The sequence below is a fragment of the Ciconia boyciana genome, chromosome 8, assembly GCF_034638445.1.
Source record: "Ciconia boyciana chromosome 8, ASM3463844v1, whole genome shotgun sequence".
Classification (NCBI taxonomy): domain Eukaryota; kingdom Metazoa; phylum Chordata; class Aves; order Ciconiiformes; family Ciconiidae; genus Ciconia; species Ciconia boyciana.
The window spans coordinates 33032952-33055997 of NC_132941.1; the positions used below are offsets into that span (position 1 = coordinate 33032952).

The 23046-nt window shown below is 42.7% G+C and overlaps 1 protein-coding gene across 3 annotated transcripts in view; it reads left to right on the forward strand.

Moving 5' to 3' along the window:
- Nucleotides 1-636: 636 nt before the first annotated feature.
- RHOBTB1 (Rho related BTB domain containing 1) overlaps nucleotides 637-23046 on the forward strand; it is a 53985-nt gene continuing 31575 nt past the window's right edge. For all 3 annotated transcript variants that reach the window (XM_072871275.1, XM_072871276.1, XM_072871277.1), the window contains exons 1-2: nucleotides 637-914; nucleotides 5579-5677. The gene's annotated coding sequence lies outside the window, so the exon portion shown is untranslated. The remainder of the gene's footprint in view (nucleotides 915-5578; nucleotides 5678-23046) is intronic.

Consider the following 23046-nt stretch of genomic DNA (forward strand, 5'->3'; position numbering starts at 1 on the left):
TTAAATACTGTATGGCGCTGGATTACTTATGACTTCCCACTATTGTTCTCTTTAAAGAGTTCCGTTAGTGTATTATTGATACAGAGGTCAGACACCCTAAAGACGGTGTAAATGGGAAACATCCTGGTAGGAAAACGGGCTTAACATTAATTCTTTGTGGGGAAACCGAGGTGAATCGCAGTGTAATTTAGTCAGCAGACAGAAACGTTAAACACAGAAGTATACACACTCCATCGAAATGTAACAGACCCCGATCCCACAATCGGATTCAACATTTCATCATGCGTGCGCTTAGACCGAGCGCAGGTGTCCTTGCTAGTCATACGGAAGAGGGGGACAGGGGACCTCCCCGCTGCGGGGACGCCTGAGCCCGGCCCCACCAGCGCGGCTGCTCCCCTCACAGGGCCCCGCAGGATTTCCTGCCTCGCCGGCCCCTCAATTCCTGGAAACGATTTCTCCCGAGGGCAGGGAAGGCGGCGCACCGCTGCCCGCTTCCCGCGGGGGCGAAGAGCCCCGTGGGGACCACGGCTACACCCGTGCCGGGGCCGCAGGAGCCCTCGCACCTCACCTGAGCGGCGGCGCGCGGCACCACGCAGCGCAGCGCCGCCACGCCCCCTTCCTCCCCCCCTTCCCGCCGCCGCCGCGCGCGGCTGTAACGGCCGTAACGGCTGCAACGGCCGTAACGGCACCGCGTGCTGGAGCGCGCTCACGTGACGGCCCGGCGCAGCCCGCCCCGGGGGGCTGGCTGGCTGGCTGGCTGGCTGGGGCGCGTCGGCCGCTCCACTCCCCGCCGGCCGGGCCGCACAGCACCGCACCGCACCGCTGAGGAGGCGGGCCGCGCCGGGCAGAGCGCTGCGGGCGGCGGCGGCTGGCACTTCTACCCTGTCCCCAGCGGGTTCCCGCTCCGCGCTCAGGTGAGACGCGCGGCCCCGGTCGCGCTCCCGCGGGGCGGGCGGGCGGGCGGGCAGGGAGGAAGGCAGGCAGGCAGGCAGACAGGAAGGCAGGCGCCGCTGCCGCCGCTGCTGCTGTCAGGCGCTGCCCGAGTCTCTCCAGGGCGCTTGCCGGGCCGGGCGTGTCGGGACGAGGGTACGGGTGACCCTGCGCGCCCGGAGCCGCTCGGGGTGGCAAGCTCCGCTGGACCCGAGGGGAGTGGGAGCTGCCGGGGCAGGAGGCGCTGGCAGCCGCCGTGGAGGAAGGAGCGGCAGGCGGCTGAGGCAGCGAGGGGCTCGGGGCGGTGCTGCCCAGCAGGCCGGGGGGCGCCAGCCGCCGCCCCTCTTGGAGGGCAGATCCTGACAGGAGCTCCCGGCTCCTCCGGGCGGCTGAGAGGGGCCGCCGCGTCCCGCCCCCGGGGGAGACCCGGCATCTGCCTGGCCCGACCTGGTGTCCCGTTCCTTTCCCCGGTAAGGCTAAAAATGCTGACAGCTCCCTTGGGTGTGCAGGCGGTCCCGCTGCAACGCTACCGAGCTATTAAATACCGTTACCTGTATTATTGTTTCTCTGGTTGAATATGGTGTAAATAGTGCGCTGGGGTATTTATCACTACACCTGATATGGCTTTTACTTGTGCGTGCAGATGACTTCTTTATACGATTTATTATGGCTACCCCCTCTTTTTGAAAGCTCGGTGGACAAAACTAAAACCTGTTTGTATTTCTCTTCCTGGATATTGACCTGGCACATTCGCCATAAAAATTAAACTTTCCTCTCGTATAGATTCTCCAGGCGCTTTCTGAATGCACTTTGTTTGAAAAGCAATTTACTGAATTAACGTAGCATGCACAAAGATAACTTGAGTTGATGTACTAGCAGAGTAACATCTATCATATGAGCAAAAATGGAATATTCCTGCCCTTAGGTTCCTTTTTAATCTTAAATTATTAATGGGTCTCTGCCTTACATGAATGAAATTTGCAATTGGTACAGAGTGCAAATGCATGTAGAGAACCGGATACAAGAGGAGCTGGTTGCGAAGAAGGACGTGTCTCTAAAAAGATTAGCAGGAGGATGAAGTTAGAGAGCCCTTTCTGCTCCTTACAGTTGTTGAAGTCCTCTGGGGGAGAAGCAGTGGGCCGTACCCAGCTCTTTGGCAGCTCTCAGAAAAGAGGAACGAAAAAAGGGCAAAGCTTTTCCCTACTTGGGAAGCATAGGAAACTAGAGCTTTTGTATATACACTTTTGTCTAGCAGCTGTTAACTGAGTCGTCGTGGGTGCTCCTAAGGTAGGGTTAGTGGCAATCATAGTATCCTATCTTCTTTTAGAACCTGATTGTCAACTTCTCACCAAATGCCGTCATTTGTACTTACTTAGATAAAAGTATTTACATCACATGTCATCATTTACTTTTGTCTATGTAATCACTACAGGAAAAAATTCCTTTATCTCTAGGGGAGACCCCAGAAAAAGCACACTTGTCTAACCTGAAGTAGGAAGGGCAAAACACTTCCATTTACTATGGATTCCAGAACATTAAAGGTTTGAAAATATGTTGAGAGGAAATGTTGGTTTAGGTATCAATGGGAAGTAAAATTTCTACTGTCTGTTCAACCATGTAATGTACAGTAAGTGAGGTGTGTCATAGCAAAGATTACAACAGTGAACTAAGGTTCTGGTCTTTCTTTTACTTTAACTTCTTCCCGTATTTGAACTTTTAAAAGCAGAAGTTTGAAGTAAGGCCATATTAAAAAAAGCAGAAACATCACGCTTATAAGCAATTACTTTTCTTCCACATAATTCCTCAAAGTTTGTTGAAGAGATTTTGGGCAGATGTACTGAAAATGCGTGATGTTACAGAAACATGAAACCAATACATAGAGATGATAGGCTAGTAAAAGGAAGCTCTTAGGTAGGTTGAGAGGATAAAATTCTGCAATATTGTTAGTTTGGTAATAATCTTAAAAAAGAAAAAAAAACTGGGGGAGAAAAAAGACTGGATCAACTTAGGCTGCTGAACAACCCAAAGGTGAAGCTGGGGTGGATTTGAGGAGAAAATTGGGCTGAGTTTTTCTTGAGTTTTCTCTAGTGTCATTGTGTTAGAGGAGTGACTTGTCCACAGCAGAAGAGGCTCCTAGGCAAGATCACATGTGACTGGTTACGTGTTGGCCCTGAGGAGCCGTTCAGGGAGCCCAGCATTCCACATGGTCTCATCTGCATTCCTTCTGGGCCTCGTTTGCACTGCAATTGTATCATCTGCCAACCTGTGGCAACAACCACCTGCTCCTCCCCTTCCCACCTATTTAAAGGAAGTTCCCCACCTTGGAGAATTAGACCATATAAGTATATCCCTCCCTGAATGACTCTTTGTTCCAACTGGCTTTAGTTTACCTCAGCTTACGGTGACCTTACTGCATGTCCTTCAGGCAGCACCATAGTGTGCTTGCAGTTGTGGGTGAGCATTAGTTCAGTTAATGCCTGCCTGGGTGAGGAGCAGATGGAAGAGAGAAGGAATTGCACTCGTGTGGCCAGAACTGATGCTCTCTGGTGCAGGCACACAGCGTAAGAGTCACATAAGGCCACCTCTCTTTTCAGCTGTGAGCTCCTCAAGACTCAGATAAGGAAGTTGCACATAAGGTTTAGCTGCTCTATTCTTCTGAGTGCAGATCATCATCACAGAAATAGAAGATCTGCCTCCACTACTATAGTAGGGAAGATGTTTATAATTTGGAGTTGTAATCAGTAGTGCAATGCTAATTAAGATTATAACCTTTCTTTTGTGGTCCCAACTATCTTCAAAACCAGAAAGCGGAAGTAAGATTGAGGGGCAGGGGGATGGAGGCCAGAAACTTTTTTCTGTGAAGTGGAGCTTTTAGGCTTATGCTTTAGTAATGACGAAAATCAGGTTTAACTACATTTCTATCTGTTTACACTCTTCAAACAACTGGTCTGACTTTACAGCATAACAATTAAAAAAATCTCTCAGCAAGCAGGAGAGTCTCAATGTGGCCTTTAATAGGACAATAATATAAATAAATGATGATTTCTGAAAAATAATTATGAATGAGCTAGTGGAAGGACTTTGCGTATCTGAGAGTGAGAAGGATCTCGATGTATCCGTGGAGGCCATGTCTGTGGATTTTAATGAGAGCAAAGCAGAGAAAGGCTGGTTGAAATGTATGAGATCTCAGTGAAATAAAACCAGAAAAAGCTCTGATGTTATTATCAGATAAACCAGATCGCCCTTTTTTTTTTTTAAGAACGATGTTCTGAAAGAAGCTGCAAGTAACTTCTAATCTGCCATCAGTACTGAGGAAACAAATTAAGAGTTGTGAATGGCACAGTATCACATAAATAGGTATTTAAACAGTTTGAGAGCCCTGTGTATGTTAATACCACTATTTAATTCATTATCTGGGGTTTTGTTTCATTGTGGGATAAGGCTGTTATTTGTACGGCTCACAAAGCTACGAAAGCTACATGTGGAGGCTGTAAGGGCCTGCCTTGGAGAAAGTCAGGGTGAACACAATAGAAAAGATGGTGAGAAGATTCTCAACAGTCATAGCGGCATGAAACATGGCAGTTAAGGAAGACTGATATGGTCTTTGCCACTAAAATGCTTATGGATAAGTAGCAAAGGTGCTTCTAGGGAAGGGAAGGACTTCTAGAGGGATATAAAGATCATGTCTCTAGCTCTAGTGTCAATTCCAGTGGCTTGCCTGTTCCACAAAGGTGGAATTAGGTGTTACTTCATTTTCTGTGTTCGCCTGCACTGTTTTGTGCAGGGTATCTACAGAAGGTGAGAATTTCTGTGAGAAACTAACTTCAGTCCTAAATTCAACTCTGAAATGTTACTGATAAGGAGGGAGAAATGCCTAGAAAAGCTAAGCAGGCCACTAGCCTCTTCAGCTGAAGAATCTGCATTTCACTTCTGCTTTTCAAGCTAGCAGGAAACCTCTGAAAGCTACTTGTGTCATTGAGTGTTGCTTTTCGGGCAGCATCTGAGGTGAAATCAATGTTGCTCCCACCTTAGGTTCTTGGAAAACCTCAGCCTTGCTCCTGGATGGGAACCAAGCCACAGTAATGCAGACATTTACCAAGCCCAGTGAAGCACTTCTATAATTAATTTCGTTTGGGACGGAAGGTGGAAGCAACACAGAAGTCCCAGTTCACATGTCATCAGGCAGTCAGCTCGTATTTTAGAGTCTTGTCACCTTCTTGAAGGTGGGCAAAAAACCCCCTCCTCAGGGTCTTTTAGCTAACCTATGAAGAGCTGGTTAACTGTGATACAGCAGTGTTTGGTTCTGACATGTAAGGTGATTTTTTTTTTTTATCTAAATGCAGAGGAAAAATATTCAAGAACAAGCTTTATTTGACAGAGCTGTGTCAATCTCCAGTTAAGCTTAAAAGCTCATCTATCTATCCATTATTTCTTCAATGCATTGGAGTGTACAGTTAGTATTTTAATGCAGATATTCAGTTTACCTGTTTGAAACTTTGAAGGACTGTTTTGTTGACCAAGCAGGGGTCTGTTTTACAGTATAAAATGGATCATAAGAGATGTCTTTGGTATTGCATGTGTTGTAATTTTAGGTTGAAAATAGTAAGGTTTATTCTTTTTTTTCCTTTTTTTTTCCTTTCCCCTTCAGGAGTGCCACATTAAGAGAAAGACATGAAATATCTTTAATGGAATTCTGCTTTTGATCAAGCTGTTCAAAATGGATATGAACATTATTTTCTCCTGTGAGGTAAGTATTCCCATGGTGAAATTAAAAAAACCCAAACAAACAAAAAAACCCCCACAAAACCTGACTCATTTCACTTAGTGTTGCCTGTCACTGCTGTCCTTCTGTCCAGCAGCTTTTGGTCAGGTGTTTTAAAGTTATAGCACCTGGGACTTGGAGAACTTTGTACTGAAAGTCTTAACTGAAAAGTCCTGGAATTAATCCTTTCACTTACAGGATTAGTCAGCTTTCTGATATTCCTGTAGATAAAAACAAATGTATAAAGGATCTGTGTTTTTGCAGAATTAGTGTAATGGGTGGCTTCTGCACATAGTAGCTTTTGACCCAATGTCAAGCTTTTCTTCAAAGCATCAAAGAAACGGAAGCTGCTAAGTCTAATTTTCAAGAGTGAATACTTACACAGACTAACTGCAGATGCAGGAAATGAGTGAGATCCTGGGATGAAGAAAGAGCTTGTACCACAAATACACAGGTACTCTTTCATGCAATCAGGCAGCTTTCTCTATTACTGCTCTGTGCAGCCTAGGGAAAAGGTAGGGCTGTTGCCAGCATGAATTACAGGTGCATATTAATAATGCTTTTGCCAAGTCCCACGCACAGATCTTCACAGGTTGATACAGTAAACATGTAAGTTAGTAAACCCAAATACATCTCCTTAATTTAGGATCACAGGAAAATTCAGATTGTAAGGAACCTCGGGAGGTCATATAGTCCAGCCCCCCGCTTGAAGTTTGGAGTAATCAATGAAATTACATAGTTTTCACCCATTGGCCTTCCCAGTCTGTTATATGTTCAGAAGCATTAACAAAAGGTGGATTTATATCTTGCCATATGTATTAAGTGTATGTTATAATAATGCAGATAGGAACATAACATGCTACTAAAATTTGTCAGAAGGGAAAACCTTTTTAATTAGGATTGTACAAGAATGGTCTGTTTCTTTGAACAAAGGAAACAATAAATCTCTGATGTATTCTTTTCTTGCAATTACAAATGAAACCTCTACACGTCATCTAACACAGTGACACACTGCTAATATTTTCAAGACGGGTTCCCTGCAAGAATGACCCCTTCCCAGGCATCTCTAGGGAATCTATTTATTTACTTTCTCATGTAAGCAAAATTGCTTTCTCATAATAAAGGGAAGGGAAGTGAACATGTTGCTTATCCTGCCTGGTACACGTTACTGAAACATTTCCTCTGAAGCATAAATATTTTTTCATGGGAAAACGTAGTGACAATGTGAATAAAAATAAGCATCTTGTCAGGAAGCTTAGGGAGCAATCTCTCCCCTGGGTTCTCAAAGTAAACACAAACCAAGCATTCCCCCCATCATTATGTACTACCAAACAATGTTTTGTGAGCCCTAGGAATAACTACATCAGTGTTTTGGCCAGGGAGGGTCATACAAAGAAGGGGTTAATGCTATCAGGAGAAAGGGATTTCAGCATTCAGAGCCTCACAGGAGGGTCATTGAAGTGAAGAGACACTTGGTTTAGGTTAGATTTATGCTTATCTCAATGTACTTTGAATTGATATGCAGTTTTGATCCCTCAAAATTGGTAATTTAATAGCTTTAATAATTACATTAGTAATTTAATAAGCCTCCTCCAGCACATCATCAAAGACAAACATATACTTTGTGAACAAAAATGGAAGTCATTTTATAGGTAATGCAGTTCCTGAAAGCCAGTATATAATGTTACATGTATGCAAGTTGTGATGCTATGAATTATTTAATATACACTAAGAGTGTTCTCAGCATCACAAAGTACTTATTAAGGCAAATGGCACACCTAAGAACCCCAATATCTCTCTTCACCTCTGCTCCCAGTGTCAAGTCTCACTTCCCAGCCTGATTTTCTGTCTTTAAATGAATTTCTGAGTAACACGCATAGCTTATGTAATTAAGTTACCGAATAATGTTCTTGGAAACTCACTGTTTCCACACCGGTTTCTGTTGCTTCTGTGATTGGGTCTCACTTATTGAAGAGAACATAACTTTTGTCCAGACCTGCAGATAACTTGCGTATTGTCGTGTGCTTGAGTCAGAAGATGCTACATCTGTGGAAGGCTTGTCTTTGTAGAGGTGTTACTTGCTCCTTAATATCCTGGTCACGGCTTATTTGCTTATGGGCTTGTGTGTCACTTGAGGCATTATGAGACGAGTAGTAGTAAATTTAGCTCTCTGGTTAAAGAAGCTACTGCCCTCTCAGAGATTACTTTCCTCACAGTCAGTGGAATAAAATAGGTACATATGTGTTAGCTACTACAGCACAGGGTCTGGCAATTTAATTTAGTTGACAATTCAGATAGGTAAAAATGAAGTTCTGGACTGTGCAACACCAATGGCGGGGGGGTGGAGGGTGAAACAGTAACCTTCAGTAGAATTAAATGTAGCAGAGCAAATTTTAAAACTGCTTGTGCTAGTTCTTAGCAAGCTTATGATTGCTTGTGACTAGAGATTAGAAAATTGGGGGGCTGCTGTGTGTCTGTAGTTGTGGTGTGGGGGGAAGGGGCAGTGTTTTTGTTTGTTGCTTTTAATCTTTGTAATTACATTTATGTTCTCTAGCACTGTCTATCGCAGACTGTTGAAATCCTGTACTAAGCACGTTTCTAACTTCATGGGATTTCCTGTGCTTTTGATAAAGGAGAATGAATGATTCTCACAACACCTATGCAGAATCAGGAAACAATTCTTTGTTATTGTTAGGCGTGAAATGAGGAAAGAAACGAGGTTGTTCTGAAATGTCCATTAATTCAGGGAGCTTAAGCAACAAGGTACCAAACACAAGAAATCCAAGTTGTGATATAAAAGCGGTGCTGTCACCCCAGAGGAATTACCAACTGGAATTACCTGTGTCTCGCACTTTTGGAAGCAAGGGCCTAGCACTCTCAAGATGAGGATTTGCAGCAATAAAAACATACTTAGTATGGTAACAGTACCTAAGCTTTAGATGCTTGCTTGTTTTCACCACTTTGTCAGCGGTAAGATGTGCTGCTACACAGGCTCCTAAAGGGCAGATGTTCCAATAATTGTCCTGAGCATCAGGTACCGTTTACACCTGAGATAGATATCTATGTTGTGGCCCTTATGACTATCCATGCTTCAGTTTTTGATTTACGACTATTGCTTAACACTTGAACTCCTTAAATTTGGCTCTTCTATTTCAGATACATGTTTTTGACTGTTATGTGCTTAGGCATATATGTAGATTATTGGTCACTAAATAAAGAGGAACATTTCAAAAAATACTTCCCAGTCTTCTAAGGAAAATACCTGTGGGTCAGGCTTTTCTTGAGGCAATTGAACTGTCTCCGTTGGAATTTCTCCAGGGGTGAATTTGGTTCTTTTAATCCTCCTTTCTTTGTGTGTTTGCAACAGTGGTTCCCACTGGCAACACTGTAATTAAGGAACTCTCAACATTTCTCTTGCGATAATAGTACAATAGTATTTTAGCTGTAGTTCGGAATTTCAGCTAGAAGCCGAATGTAAAAAATAAGTGCTGTTCATCTATTTTAAATTGGAATGGTGGAGAAATGTTTGTCTTCTATAACAGATATAGTTTGACAAAATTTTATAGGCAGTTGCTTCTGTAAATAATTCATACTTTTTCCTGCAAAAATATTTTGGAGATGAGTTGGGGGAGGCATTCAGTTCACTTGAGGCTTCTTTAATGCTACAAAATGCACCCTACTCTAGCACTTTTGCCAATATGTATGGGAGCAAATAAGATGAATACCTTTGTATTTCTTCTCTTCTACCCTTATCCAGGAAAGGACTCTTGCCTAACTCAGAAAAGACTGTAAAGGGTTCTTTAAAAATAAAAAGCTACATACCTTGCTACTTTATTGAAAATGAAAAAAAAAACAACCAACCAACCTGTTAATAGAATTCATGATGCTTTGGCAATATGACTTCCAAGCAATGAATGCATGAGAAATTTCAAAGCACTAAAATACTTGTGATTTTGTTAAAGGTCCCTGGATGCCTGATTAAGTTCAAAACCACTGCTAGTGGTTGTAGTTTGTTTTTTATTTTACAAAGGTAAATTCTGCTCCTGACGTATTTAAATGTAACAGTTATCTGTTTGTGTATGTGTAATTTGAAAGTGATGTCTTTTTCTCCATACTTTGCAAATCACACAGTATACATAGTAGCCTGAATCCTTTAAGATCTCTGTCTTTTGCCTAATCTGTATTTCAAGCCTGTAACAATGATACTTTGACAGCTCCTGGAGTTAATATGTTCCATAACCTCTGTAAAAACGGCAAATATGTGCAAGAAAGATGTGCTTTCATGGTTGATTGTTTTTGAATGGTAGCATTAAAAAAGGACAGAATCCTTTTTGGTACCTACTCCTAATAAATGTAATTTGGGAAAGTCTCATCAAGCAGCCTGCGGTGAAACATGCAAACTGTCTTCATTCCCTGCTTCTTAGACTTGGAATCACTTGTGTGCATTCACTTGTATGGATCATTGGTGTGCATTCCTCTGCAGTTTGTGCAATTACTGTTATCCTTCAGCTACACATTTTTGCTAGAATTTATAGAGTGTATCAGGGGCAGAAGGATGTCCATCAGAACCAACCCTGGTAGTATTCTTTCTGCATATGATCTAGGGCCTTGGCTCATTGAGGAAACAAAAAAGTGGTAACTAGATTTGCTTGGAGATATCGAAGTAAACCGCTAAAATAGATGAGCAGTGTTTGGACAGTAGAAACCTTGTGTTGATATAATCCAGTCTAACCCACTGAATTTAAGATTGTGTTGCAAAAGTGCAGTCTTTGCAAGGTAATATGTGCTAGTGTAACTAAATCATGTAATTAAACTGGTGTAAATGGTTGTAAGAGGCACAAGGTCTTACCTTCCTGGAAAGGCTTTCTCCTTCAAAAAATGTATGGTTCAAAAGTAGAGAATGTACAGAATGTAACAGGAGTTTCAGACTTTGAATTTAGATCTTGAATTATTAAAGCCACAGTGCTGCTACTGTGCAGAATCACACTATTCAAAATAAATGAAGAATTGTACTGTAATCTTGGGAGGGGGGGAATTGTAATCCAAACCAGCACATTCTTTGAACAACCTAGTGGAAAAAAATATTAAAGTGATAGGTGTTTCATTCAGTGCTGTTTTGTTTCAGCTACTTTAAGTTATATGTATTCATCTTTCTAAGACAGACATGTTGCAACTAATTCTATGGACTTTTTCTTCTTGAATTATCACCTGAATTGAAGCCCAGAGGAGTTGATGAAAGCTTTTCCCCATCAGTTTCAGTAGGATTTATATCAGGCTCTTAAACCTTAGTTGGGGTCTTTTACTTTCATGTCCGTCTAAGTATGGGACAGAGGTGCAGAAGAGTAAGTTGTAGTTAATAAGGCTGTTTCTCAAAGATTAATGATGGTGAGATTAAGCTGCCCTTGATTCTACTATTTAATCCCGCTCTGTTGGTTTGACGCTCTCTAAAAATCATAATATTGTTGTTGGCTGCTGTTCTTGTATATAAACAGTGATTCAGAGACCAATAATACTAGTCTTTGGCAACTATGAAAAAGTAGAGAAAATCCACTTTGCTTCTCTTCCCCTCACCACCCCTACCCTACGCCTTCCAATTCATATGATTAGAGATCTGTGTTCAAGACTTGTCCTTGTGATCTCTGTATAGCACCAGTATAAGCAACTCAAAGCAGTAATGGCATGTCGTTGCAGAGATCTCTATTTATGTATTGCTCCTGTAGAATTTATGCAATCTTTGACCAATATTTCAGCTTCTAAAATTTGGTCCATATTTTGTATCCTTCTGCATATAAAGCTACTAGGCTTTTAATACATTAGGTGATTTTTACAAGCCTCAAAAGGCAGGGAGAGCATTTATAATGCTTCAGAGAATGAGAGCTGATCCATTTATACGTGGCTTTTAAAGCTCAATAGCTCAGATCAAGAGTGAGAAGCAAAGACTGTGTTTGCAATTGAAAACCTCCTCTTGTAGTATAAAAGGGTTCCAAGATATCACTATCTCTTTGAAACTCAGTAGTCAGGCAGAAGTGCATTTTGACTGATCTACATAGAGGAGGGATGGAGACCAACGGCTAGCCAGAAGGTCAGACAGACAGAAAAATCTTCCCCAGCTGACTGTTGGCTATGACTCTCATTTCATTCTGCAAAGTTTTCCATTCCATTAACGTCTGATTAGATGGCAGAAATGTTTTAAGAAACTCTGAACAGTTATGCAGATGCCAGCACTACAGGTGAGACAACTGGGTAACGTAGCACAGACATGAAATCAGTTCTTCAAAGTGAGTATTTGCTCCTGGGATTAGCATTTCATGTATGTGTGAATGTTGTCCTGTGAAGTGGCAATGAAGAGTTATTCTGGGCTGAAAATATATTTCTGGTATGTCCCAGTCTGCGAACAGAGGCAGTAGCTAGGGACAGAATTGTCAAGAACTTAGAGTAATTCTTCTCATATTAGTCAAACTTCCACTGCTGCATTAAGCATAGCATTACCCTTAATTTTGGTTAGTGAGCTTTATAAAATATAACACTCCAATAGATTGCCATAGAGGGCAAACCATTGATTTTGAAGATGAATCTCCTGTACCTTGGAAAACCCCTTAAATACTGGAAATAGCTGATAAAGCAGGCATGCTTTGGATAGTTGGAAAAAGTCTTATGACACTTTGGTGCAATCACTTCGTTTCATTCCCTTGCCAAACAGCAAAATGATACACATTCAAGAAGAAATCCTCTTACTAGTCAGTTCCTCCCATTTAGCTTCTGTTTGGAACTGCTTTTATAAGCTGATTAAGTCTTTCTTACCCATGTTGGAGTTCTGAGGATCTAGAAGCAGGGAATATAGCAAATACAAGCTGTAGCAAAATTGTCACCATTAAAAAAAATTACACATCTAACACAAAACTGTGCTGTACAGCAAATTCTTAATACAGCTGTGTCCTCCCTGGGTTGTGAATGCAGCAAGCCATAACTCTGCCATTTCTTCCCTTGGGAGACTCTTCTATAAACACTTAGCTGTTTCTCTTGCTGTTCTTCATATTAAGCCAAAATTTTGTTTTGCTTAATTGTATCCTGGTACACCTAACTTTGCAAACTGGGACTATTCAAATGACTCCACTTCCTTTTAAGATCAGACTATGCAGCCTGTAGAAAGAGAAGTGCAGCAGCAAAGGCAGTAATAGAGTTTTGTAGGGTTTCATGAGAGACGCTCTGACAGCCTAAGTGAACAGGCTGACATACCTGAGTCAGCAGAGCACCCTTCCAGCAAAGAAGGCTAACCACATACTGGGCTGCGTTAGGATGAGTGTAATGAGGAGGTCAATGGCAGTGATTATTCCCCTCTACTCAGCACTTGTGAGACTGCATCTGAAGTACTGTGTCCAGTTTCAGGTTTCACAGTACTGAAGAGAGACTGACCAACTGAAAAGAGTGCAATGAAGGGCCGCTAATACGCTTAGGGGACTGAAACACAAGATGTACACAGACTGAGGGAGCTGTTTATGTGGCCTGGAGAAGGCTAAGAGGGCATCTAATTACTATCTCAGGTACCTAACAAGGGGTTGTAGGGGAAACTAGAGTCTTCTCACAGTTGCACAACAAAAGGACAAGAGAGAGTGGTTACAAGTAGCAGCAAGGTAAATTCTCACTGGGTGTAAAGAAAAACATTTTCATAGTGAGTGGCTAAGCAATGGAACAGGCACGTTGGAGACTGTGGACTTACCATCCTTGACCTGATCAAGCTTTGAAGTTAGCTGTGCATTGAAGAGGAGGTTGCACTAGATGACCTCTGGAGGCCCTTTCCCACCTAAATTGTGATTTTGTTGTGGGGTGAAGTGGGGAGAGCAGGGTCTTATAATAGGTTAAATATGGAAGCAGGGGAAGGCAAAGGCCAACATCCTACACGTGATTAGACTAAAAACTAAAGCATTGTTGAAATATAACCCTCTGAAAAACTGGCAGGTATCTAATTTTTATTCCAAATTATAAGTATTGGCATTTTCCTTCTCTAGATAGTCCCTTTCTTGTTTACCCAGCTGTTTAAAATGTATGCATACATTAAGCATTTTATATCCCTCTGCTAGTGAAAAAGAATGTGGAAGTACAATTCATAAGGCAAACAACTGGTCCTATATATCATTCATAGAATGTTCTAATAAAATCTGGTGCATTGCAGGCTTCTTAAGTGATTATGGTCTTGCACTATATTTAGCATTCAGTGAATGACTGAAAAAAAACCCTAACAAATAAATGCACAGTGGTCTATGTTAGTGTCTAATGCACACAGCAGAGATATCATTGTGTATGTTACATGTCTCCATCTCTGAGAATTGAGACAATTGTCTGGGATAGTATGAAAAGGGATGCAACTGGCCTAATCAATTTGCACAGTTGGCTGAGAATAGATGTTGACATCACTAAATAGAAGCACCTTACGTCAAATGCTAAACTCTGTCCTTATTACACCAAAGAGAAAAAAGGACTGTGTACAATATATAATAGTTTTGAAAAGAAAGCTAATTGTGAATGCATAAGCATTTGGCATGGGTACATTACAGTTCTGAATGCAAACCCATTAATACAAAAATTGTATTGACAGGAAATGACTTGAATTTTATTTCAATGTGTATAGAACGTGCATTTACATAGTTTTTTCAAGGCATTTTTTCTCTTTATGAATTTTTTATGGATAAAATCTAATGGAATATATACTAATCCATTACAGAAGTAGTTAGAAATTATTTTGATCTACCCACATAATTAAAGTCTCTAAGCCTAATTGTGGGGAAAAAGTAAGCTTCAATGACGGGAGCTGGGTAATTCTGATATTTTAATTCACATGCTGCCAGTTGGCTGAGACTACGTATATCACATAGAATGGGTGGATGTGAAGTCCATAACTGAAGTACCACATGTCTCCTTATTTTGGTTGTACATCATTCATTCATGTTCTTTTGTATTGTTGAAAGCAGGTTCCATGGACTGTAGAGAGCACCTTCTGTCCCTGTGAGATTGCCATATGCAACATGGAGCCCATATGGGATAATTTAACTTACTTTGTTTTACTTAATTCCTTGTGCATTAACAATCTTTTAATCTTAACATGCTCTTAAAGCCTTCTAATATGAAGGGCCCCTGCATTCAGCGATAAGGGAGAGAGAAGAACTCTAGTTTGTCCTGTACTATTGAGTTTCATTTTTGGACTATCTCAGGCTGCCTCTGCAACGTCAGATCCACCCTATCTTGGTGCACACTCAAGCCCAGTCCCATAACTGTCCATGCTGACTGTTGTCAGTGTGTGTAACTTGTCTTAGGAAACTGAGTTTGTGCTTGGGTGTTACTACCTAAAACAGAGGGGAAATAATCTCAGCTGTCCTGAATTAAAAGCTTGAATGGGTCCTCAGAGGGAACAAGGGGCCACATCACTAGATTTCTTTTTTTTTTTTTTTTTTTTTTTTTTTTTTTAAGCAGGCATCTGTGATGGACCCTACCTAGCCTCTAATACAGGGAAGAACCCCTTGCTTCCAGATGGCCTCAAGTCTGGATGGGTCTGCAGTGTAGACTTACCAGAAGGCTGGTAAACTAATATAAAAACTAAACCCCAGTCTTACAATGCTTAGACTATCATTCTTCTGCAGATACAGTAGACTTAGATTATTATAGGGTGGTAAGAAGCATGGGCTAGTCCATTTCCTCCTCTTCCAGAAGAGTTTTGACAAAGAAACTGAAGTAAATGTTTGTAGTCCCTTCTTCCTGCATGTCCTGTTATCCTTGACTGGTATTTTTTCAACCTATCTACTCCTGAGCCTTTCTCTTGTGTCTCAGGAGTGCAGAGGATGGAAGGGCCTGAGGGCACTGAGCTTCAGCATTTCTGAGCTGGTAGAAAGCTCCCTAAGGAGTTCTGCTAACTGCATGTTGGAGCAGCCTCTGAAGTTAAACTAACTCTCCAGATCCAGGAGTAGAAAGGTTATTTGTAAATTCAGTTATGGTTTATGCACAACTGATGTTCTCTCCTGATGTTTGTTAATCATCCGAGAAATACATTCTCAAAAACAAAAGGTTAATTTAGCCCCAGAGTAACAAATAAGATGTTGGAGCATATGGGAATATACCTTTACATTTGCACTTCCAAATGAGTTTTGTGATTTAGCAAAACTAAAATAATTCTAAGTAGAATTCTCAATGGGTGTGAATGCATTTTTTAATTATTATTTTATTCTTTTTTATCCAGTTATTCTCTAAGTTGTGTGATAGTGTTAAAAGCACATAATGGAGATGCAATGATGAGGCACACTTGGCAGCCCATAATCATGTTTTGGAAAGCTGTACGGACTTGGCAAAAGCAGACTCTGTAGTTAAATGCTAGCCATGGTCCAATGCCATGTCCTTTAGGATTGCTTGTGAAGATGGAACTTACCTTCTTCTCCCTTTCCCTCTAGCTGTTATAGTCCCCTGAAAACAAACAAATAAAAAAAAGAAAAAAAAATCCAAGCTGGCTACCTGGAATACTTAAACATCGAATTGAGTAAAGCTTTACCACTCGTATTTTGACTTATGCAAAGTCAGTGGGAATACTTGTGGTTTATTACTGTGCTTTCTTGTATAAAAGCCTAGAAACTGTCAGTTGCTCTACACCCTATTAGAGATGTATTCCAGCCACTTCTCAAGGTGTGCGTCACTCAAGTTTGTGGTCAAAACTCAACTGTTTGTTTAAAAGTTTGGAAAAATGTAAATATGGTTCAATAGGAATATGTGTCAGAGAACAGAGAGCTTCTAGCTGTCCTGGGGTTTTATTTCATACTTTGCTGGAAAAGCTGCAATCTGAATTATATAAGAAGTTATATGTTTGTGGTGGGAAAGCACTGAATGGTAAAAGTTGCTGTAGATGGTCATTAAAATGGAAACTACATAGCAGCATGTAGCTGTTTCCACAGCTGCAGAAGCCTTCAGGCTCTGGGTACCCTTTGATGAAACAGAAAAAAAGAGAGAAACTTGAGACCTTTTTTTATTCCCATCAAAAGCAAAGCCATGTTTCTCTTTTCCCCATTTTAACCACCTGACTAATCTTTGTCATTGCTGTATTCTGCTAAATTTACTGTTGTGCACTAAAAATAACGCTATCTCCCTTCTTCCTGCCCTCTCCCTTTATTCCTGTAGAAAAGCTCTGTAAAAAGCTTGCAAGCAGATCTAAAGGATTTTTTTTTTATTGCAGTCCGATACTTCTTGAGTCAGTATCGGAGCAAGTCTGGTTGCTTTGTATCAGTTTTCTCCCACACGATGCTAACTTACCTGTTTGGACAATAACATTCACTCTGTTTGCAGCAGCGATAGTCTAGGTGTGTTTAATAGAGACATGGGGTTCCAGCCCTGTGATTTGTCTTCAGAAAGTGATAATTTAGACTGTAAAACAAAGGTACCGATAAGGAATTAAGATTTGCCATACTTAAACAGTCCAGTAAAAGGAATACCCTTTTTATCACCCTGCCATTTTTTTATCACCCTTTTTTGCTCAGCCCCCGGAATTAAGTGGGATGAATCTGGGCCTTATTGTTTTCCTAAAAGTTGCATGTCCTAGAAACAAGTGAATACAGGGATTGTTGTTCTTGCAGAGAATGAAAATTTTTAGCCCTCATTTGTGGAGAAAACATAGTGCACATAGAGCTTGAAACTTAAAAAATGGAAGGTAATTATACTACAAATTTTAAATCTGGTGGCTTTTTTTTTAACTTTTTGTTGCCTGCATTATCAATTCAGTGTTTCTTTGATTGCAAGCAGATATCTGAGTGAAAGGTTGTTTTTTTTTCTTAGTTTCTTATGCATTTGTCTTGTCCATCCAAACTCTGTGCAAAGCTAGGAAAGTAACACTTAATATTTGCAATGATGCATGTTGTCCTTCTGCAATTAGTAGCCTCTTGTGATACAAAGTTGCAATCTGTAATTTTTCCTGACATAGTTGTACCCAATTGAAAATTGGTGCGGTCTGACCTGGTTAATGTAAGTATCGCCTCTGCGTATTTGAAAAATGTAAGTAATTGACTGTACCCAAATGCAGTTGGATGCTGTTAACCTGTTATTAGTACTGTTAACAGTTACTGGAAGTAGTGTTTTTAAAACAACTTTATAACATGTTTTCCAAAAAATGACTGTATTATTGCTACAAGACTGTGCAATGTGTGAGTCCAGGTTGCTGTAAGAGAATATTTTCTTTCCAACAGTCACAACCATGTCAAAAAAGTTCCCTTGGGTGCAGCAGTTGTGCCCATGCCCCTTACTGGTTAGTTACATTTTTGTTGATGTCAAGTGGTAAAGAGAGGAGCTGTGGAGCAGTGTTTTAGCAGGGAGCCTGGTCCGAATTGCAAGTGCTTTTTCTGGTTACAGACAGGGCCTTGAGCCATCTTCACTGGTTAGAAAACTCCAAGTCGAGATTGTCAGCTTAAGAGAAGGGGGGTTGTGGTTTAATTGTGCGTCTCTTTTACATGAAGGCTTCAAATATTAATTTCAAAGCATAACAGCGGCATCTGCACTAAGAAATTGCGCACCCAGTTTAGGGGAGTATCCAGGGAGGCCTTCAGGACCTTTGCATTGTTTATGCGTACACAGTATTTATAGCGTGTGTATATATACGGGGGGGTGGGTGTGTGTATGTGTGTATTCATTTATTTTTTACTAGTTTCGTGTGCGACCTTTTCCGGTGCGAGGCCGTGGCAGAAAGCCCCCGAGTGTGCCAGTGCCGGGATGGAGACGGAGGGTGCGCCTCTGGGCTGCCCCCCGCTCGCGGTTGCGCGCTTTCCGCGCTGCCGGCAGGCGCCGGAGGACGGGCCGGGCGGAGGCGACGGGCGCGGCTCCAGCCGCCGCCTCTTTACTCGCGGCCCCGGCTTCATGAATGAAATCCAATCGCCGCGCTAAAAATAGAACTCGGGGCTGCAAGACGTCACAATGCGCGCGGCTCCCGCTGGCCCTGCCGCCGCCCGGCCGCTCGAGGCAGCGCCGCGGGGCGGGTCGGGGCGGGCGGGGAGCCCGCCGCACGCCGGGGCCGGGCGGGCAGAGCCGCGCCGGCGGCATGCTGCCTCCCTGCCAAGTCGGGCTGGCTCCTGGCGCTGCCCCGCCGCTGTAAGGAGCAGCGGGAAGGGGGCGCGGCGGCGGCTGCCACCCCCCTCCCGTCCCGCCGGGCCTGGGGGCCAGCCCCGCTGCCTGCACCCCGGCTGCCGGGCATCCCGCCCTCCCGGGTAGGTCCCGCGTTGCCCGGGCGCGATCGTGCTCCGACCTGCCCGCGCAGCCTCCCCGGCTGCGTGCGGGGGGCCGGGTCGGGCTGGCAGCCAGCGGCTCCGCGGGGCATGGGTAGCGGCGCTCGGCGCGTCCCGTCTCCCCGCAGGTGCGCTCCCGCCTCGTCGGGAGAGAGAGGAGGAGGCATCCTCCCATCCCCCGGGGACAGAGAGGGCTGAGTCCCTGATGAAGCAGATCTGTCCGGCTTCCTCTTCCAGCGAGGCAACAAGGTGCAAGGCAAAAATAGAGGGGTACAATGTGTACGGGAAGCAGAAACCTCCTGGTGCTTGGCATTTCTGAGTGTCATTTACTAAAAACCTGAAGGATTTCTCTTTCTCCTTCTTTCCCCCCCCCCCCCTTCTTTCCCCCTGCTGTGTCTGTGGAGTCTGTTGTGGGTTACTGTGACAACAGCAGGAGGCTGCTGGGGGGTCTTGCAGGACACAGATTATCAGGTGTCTGTGTCGGGACCTGTTTGGGGGCTGTAGAAAGGGGATGTAGAGACAAACAGTAGCAGACTTCAATTTGTTAAGTCAACCTTTAGTGGGTATTGTGGCATCCAACATCTAGAGCAAAGAGAAATCAGTCACTGGACAGACTAAGGCAGACTAGTCGGAGAGCTCCGAGTTGCCTTCTGTTGGTCAAGGCACTACTCAGGCTTCTGAAGGCAGCAATATACTTGTTTAAAAAATGGTAATAATAAAAGAAAGCCCTTGAAGCTCTGCATATGGTCACAGTGAGAGCAAGGAAGTGATGCCAGAATATTCTCAATGACTTTGTTCATCTTTAGTTTGTGTACTATTTCAGGACACACATCTGACTCAAAGCCAAGTGTTCAGCTTGAGCTGTAATAGAAGCTGAGGTGGAAATTAGTTTGTTCAGTGTGCTCAAGGGGAGTTCTTAAGGTACCGGTCTTTCTAGGCAAAAATAAAGCATGTGGGGAGAAAAACACCATTGTTAGCGCTGCATTAAGGAGTCACCGTATGACTGCTCAGTGTAAGTAGCAACTGAATGGCACAGATCTCTGTACAGGCTGTATTTCAGGATTGGGAGTCACAGTATGTGAAAACAGAACAGCTTAATTTCTTTTCAATATTTTTCTGAGGTCCTCTCCTATTAGGTTATGCTTTTCTTTTATATGCACATTGGATTTGTATGCCTGATTCTATGTCTCGGGTATACAATGTGTCTATACACTCTTAACAGAAAAAAAAATAACTTGGTGAGTTCAATATTTGTACTAGGGTTCCTTATCTAAGTGACATAATACTTAAGGAGCACAAGATCTGGGGCAGGCTCAGATACGTAGAAGTATTTTTATCCAAGAAGAAATAAACATCAATTTTAGCTCTGGGGAGCTTTCTAAAACTCCTGCCCTTTTAAAACTCCAAGCTTCACAAATACGGTAGAGCATTAGGCTGAAAGGAAGAGCTGATCACTTGACCAGTAAATCCCAATGTTTGATTCTTTACTAATACATTTTATTCGCTGGAAAAATGCTTAAGTCCTGCATCCAGATGTTGCCCTGTGGTGAAGGAGATGAAAAGACAGAGAAGCCTTGAAGTTGGAGAAGCAAAAGAGCAACAGGTGTTTGACATGCTCCTCTCTTGCTCCCATCTATCCTGCCAGAAGAGTACACAAATGTTGTACAATGAAGTATGTGCTTGGGAGGGGGGGAAAGGAAAGGCTGTGAGCAGTCCTTGCTGCATACAGCAGACTTGCAGAGCAGCTCATAGCAAGACTAGTCAGACTGGTGTGAATGTACCCTTGCATCATTGATTGGGTTTCCATAAAAGAGCTCAAAACCTTGTGCTGAAGGAGTGTGTGGTGGCATGGTGTGTGAGCTCGAATTGGTGAAGCCTGCAGTATGTGTGGTGATAGTTGGGCCCTTTGTTACTAGAGGTAGGTTTATGAAATGAAAGTATGGATTCCCTTTGGCTCCCATCTAACACCATTCTACTTTTCTGTTTTCCTTTCTGTCTGACATGAAAGACACAAGATGGCAATTTCTCTCTTCTTTTTTAATTTTTTTTTCCCCCCGCAAACAAGTCATTATGAGGTCTCACTCTCGTTGTGTAGTTTCCTTGTAGCAATCACATGTGGGAGTGAATAAAATCACATATAAAGTATTTCTAATGTCACCAATTAACAAAGAGGAGAATGCATGAGACATCACATAAAGTTCAAGAAACAAGAGCCTGACTGTCTTTTGGAAGGAAAACATGCACAGAAAGTGAATTCAACAGCTCTCTGTGCTAGAAGGTCACCAGTGTCTCTGTAATATTTGTCTTTGTTTGTAGCCCTAGCAAAACTTGATACATATTTTCCCCACAGAAATGCACAAAAGTTGGGAGAATGCCTTGTTTGGTGGTTATTGTTGGTTTTTTCCCTTCTGTACTGTTGGGAACACTGCTCCGAATAATGTCCTTACCAAACAGAGCATAAAATGTCAACACCTGTCTTTATAAATGGGTAAAATCAGTAGCAACCTATGCTACAGTATCAGTAGTTTAATGCTGTACAAGCTTCTGATGCTCTTAATTACATAAGAGTAAAATCAGGGATTTCATGGAGTTTATTACCATGATACCCAGTGGTGTTGAATCAGACTTTTCCAGTGATCCTTCTCCCTTTAGTCTCAAGTTTTGTATGTTATCCCAGATACTCTGCAGCATCGCAGTCACTAAGGATTCAGCTGCAGCTTTGCCCCAGTTATGTTGATCTAAATAACAAACCAGGAGCCAGAGCATCTGATGCTCTGTCTACATTAGTGGGTCCTGTGATGCAGTAGCAGGGGACCTGGGGATGAAAAAGTTGGTGCTGAGGACCCAGTGTCCACACCGCACACATTGCAGGGGAAAAGAGTGTTACTTCAGATTACCTTTAATCTGGTCCTATGGACTGAACACTTGCTTATTAGTGGTGGGTGGCACATCTTTCACTTCAGATTTGTCTGAAAGGAATTCAGTTTGTGCACTGTGTCATTGCACCTGATGTGAACCAAAGCATGGTAAGTGGTGACAACTGGGGTATTTGCTTCAAAAATGTATTCTTGATCTGAACATCTGCTCTATCCCTCAAGTTTAAAAGGGAGCAAAAAATTGACCATGGCCATGCACAGAAATGAAAGGAGCAACCTGTGTCATCACAGAGGTGGGTCGGGTTTGACGAAGGGTCCTAATAACTAGCCTTTAGAAACAAGTGTGGAGTCAAGCACGCTGAGAAAGAGCAGACTGGCAGGTTTCTGATACTACAAGCCATGAATTATTATTTCCTGTCTCTACAGTTTCTACAAAGGTTGTGGCGATGATTTGACTGAGAAGTTTTCGAGGTAAACATAGAGATGTCTGTTCTGTCTTCAATTTTACATCTTCCTTAAAGGCTGCTCCTTTCATTTCTGTGTGTGGCCATGGTCAATTTTTGGCTCCCTTTTAAACTTGAGGAATAGAGCAGGGATTATGGCAGCTGAATGGAGTTCAGAAGTTCTGAGAACTTCTTTCTTCCAGCAGGTAATACAAAGTAAGGGGTAGCATCCAGGATTAAATCTGATGCTTGTTGGCCAAAAGCTGTCACAAAAGAAGCTGGTTCAGGCAAGCCAAGTGGAGTCTGTCTTGATGACAACCTCAGTACTTACCTTCTCCAGCTGTATCAAATTTTAGCGGTGTTCTGTGGTATTTATTTCTTTGTTGATACTGGCCCTAAGCTGAAACACTCCAACTATCCCAGAACAGCTGAAAAAGGGTAGAATCAGGTTTTGCCCTTGTGGAAGATAAAGGCATTCCTGCTGACCTGTGCTCTCCTTTTGTGGGCAGCAACAGCCACAGTTATCTCATTTATCACCTCATGCAGTGAAGCAACATTTCAGTCAGCTACCCTTCTCTTTCTACCCATGGTAGGTCCAAGGGTCTCATGCTTGAGATCAGGTTAACTTTAGAATATAAGGGCTCTTCTCCATTCACAATCATTGCCTCTATCTGTTGTTGTCTTCTGTCGATGGGCCAGGTAGGGCAAGCAGTTGATAAATTCCAGAGTTAATCTTGAATTTCTTCCTCCTGTGTCAGTCTCTTCCTTTTCAGACTTTCCATGTAAACTGCCAGAAC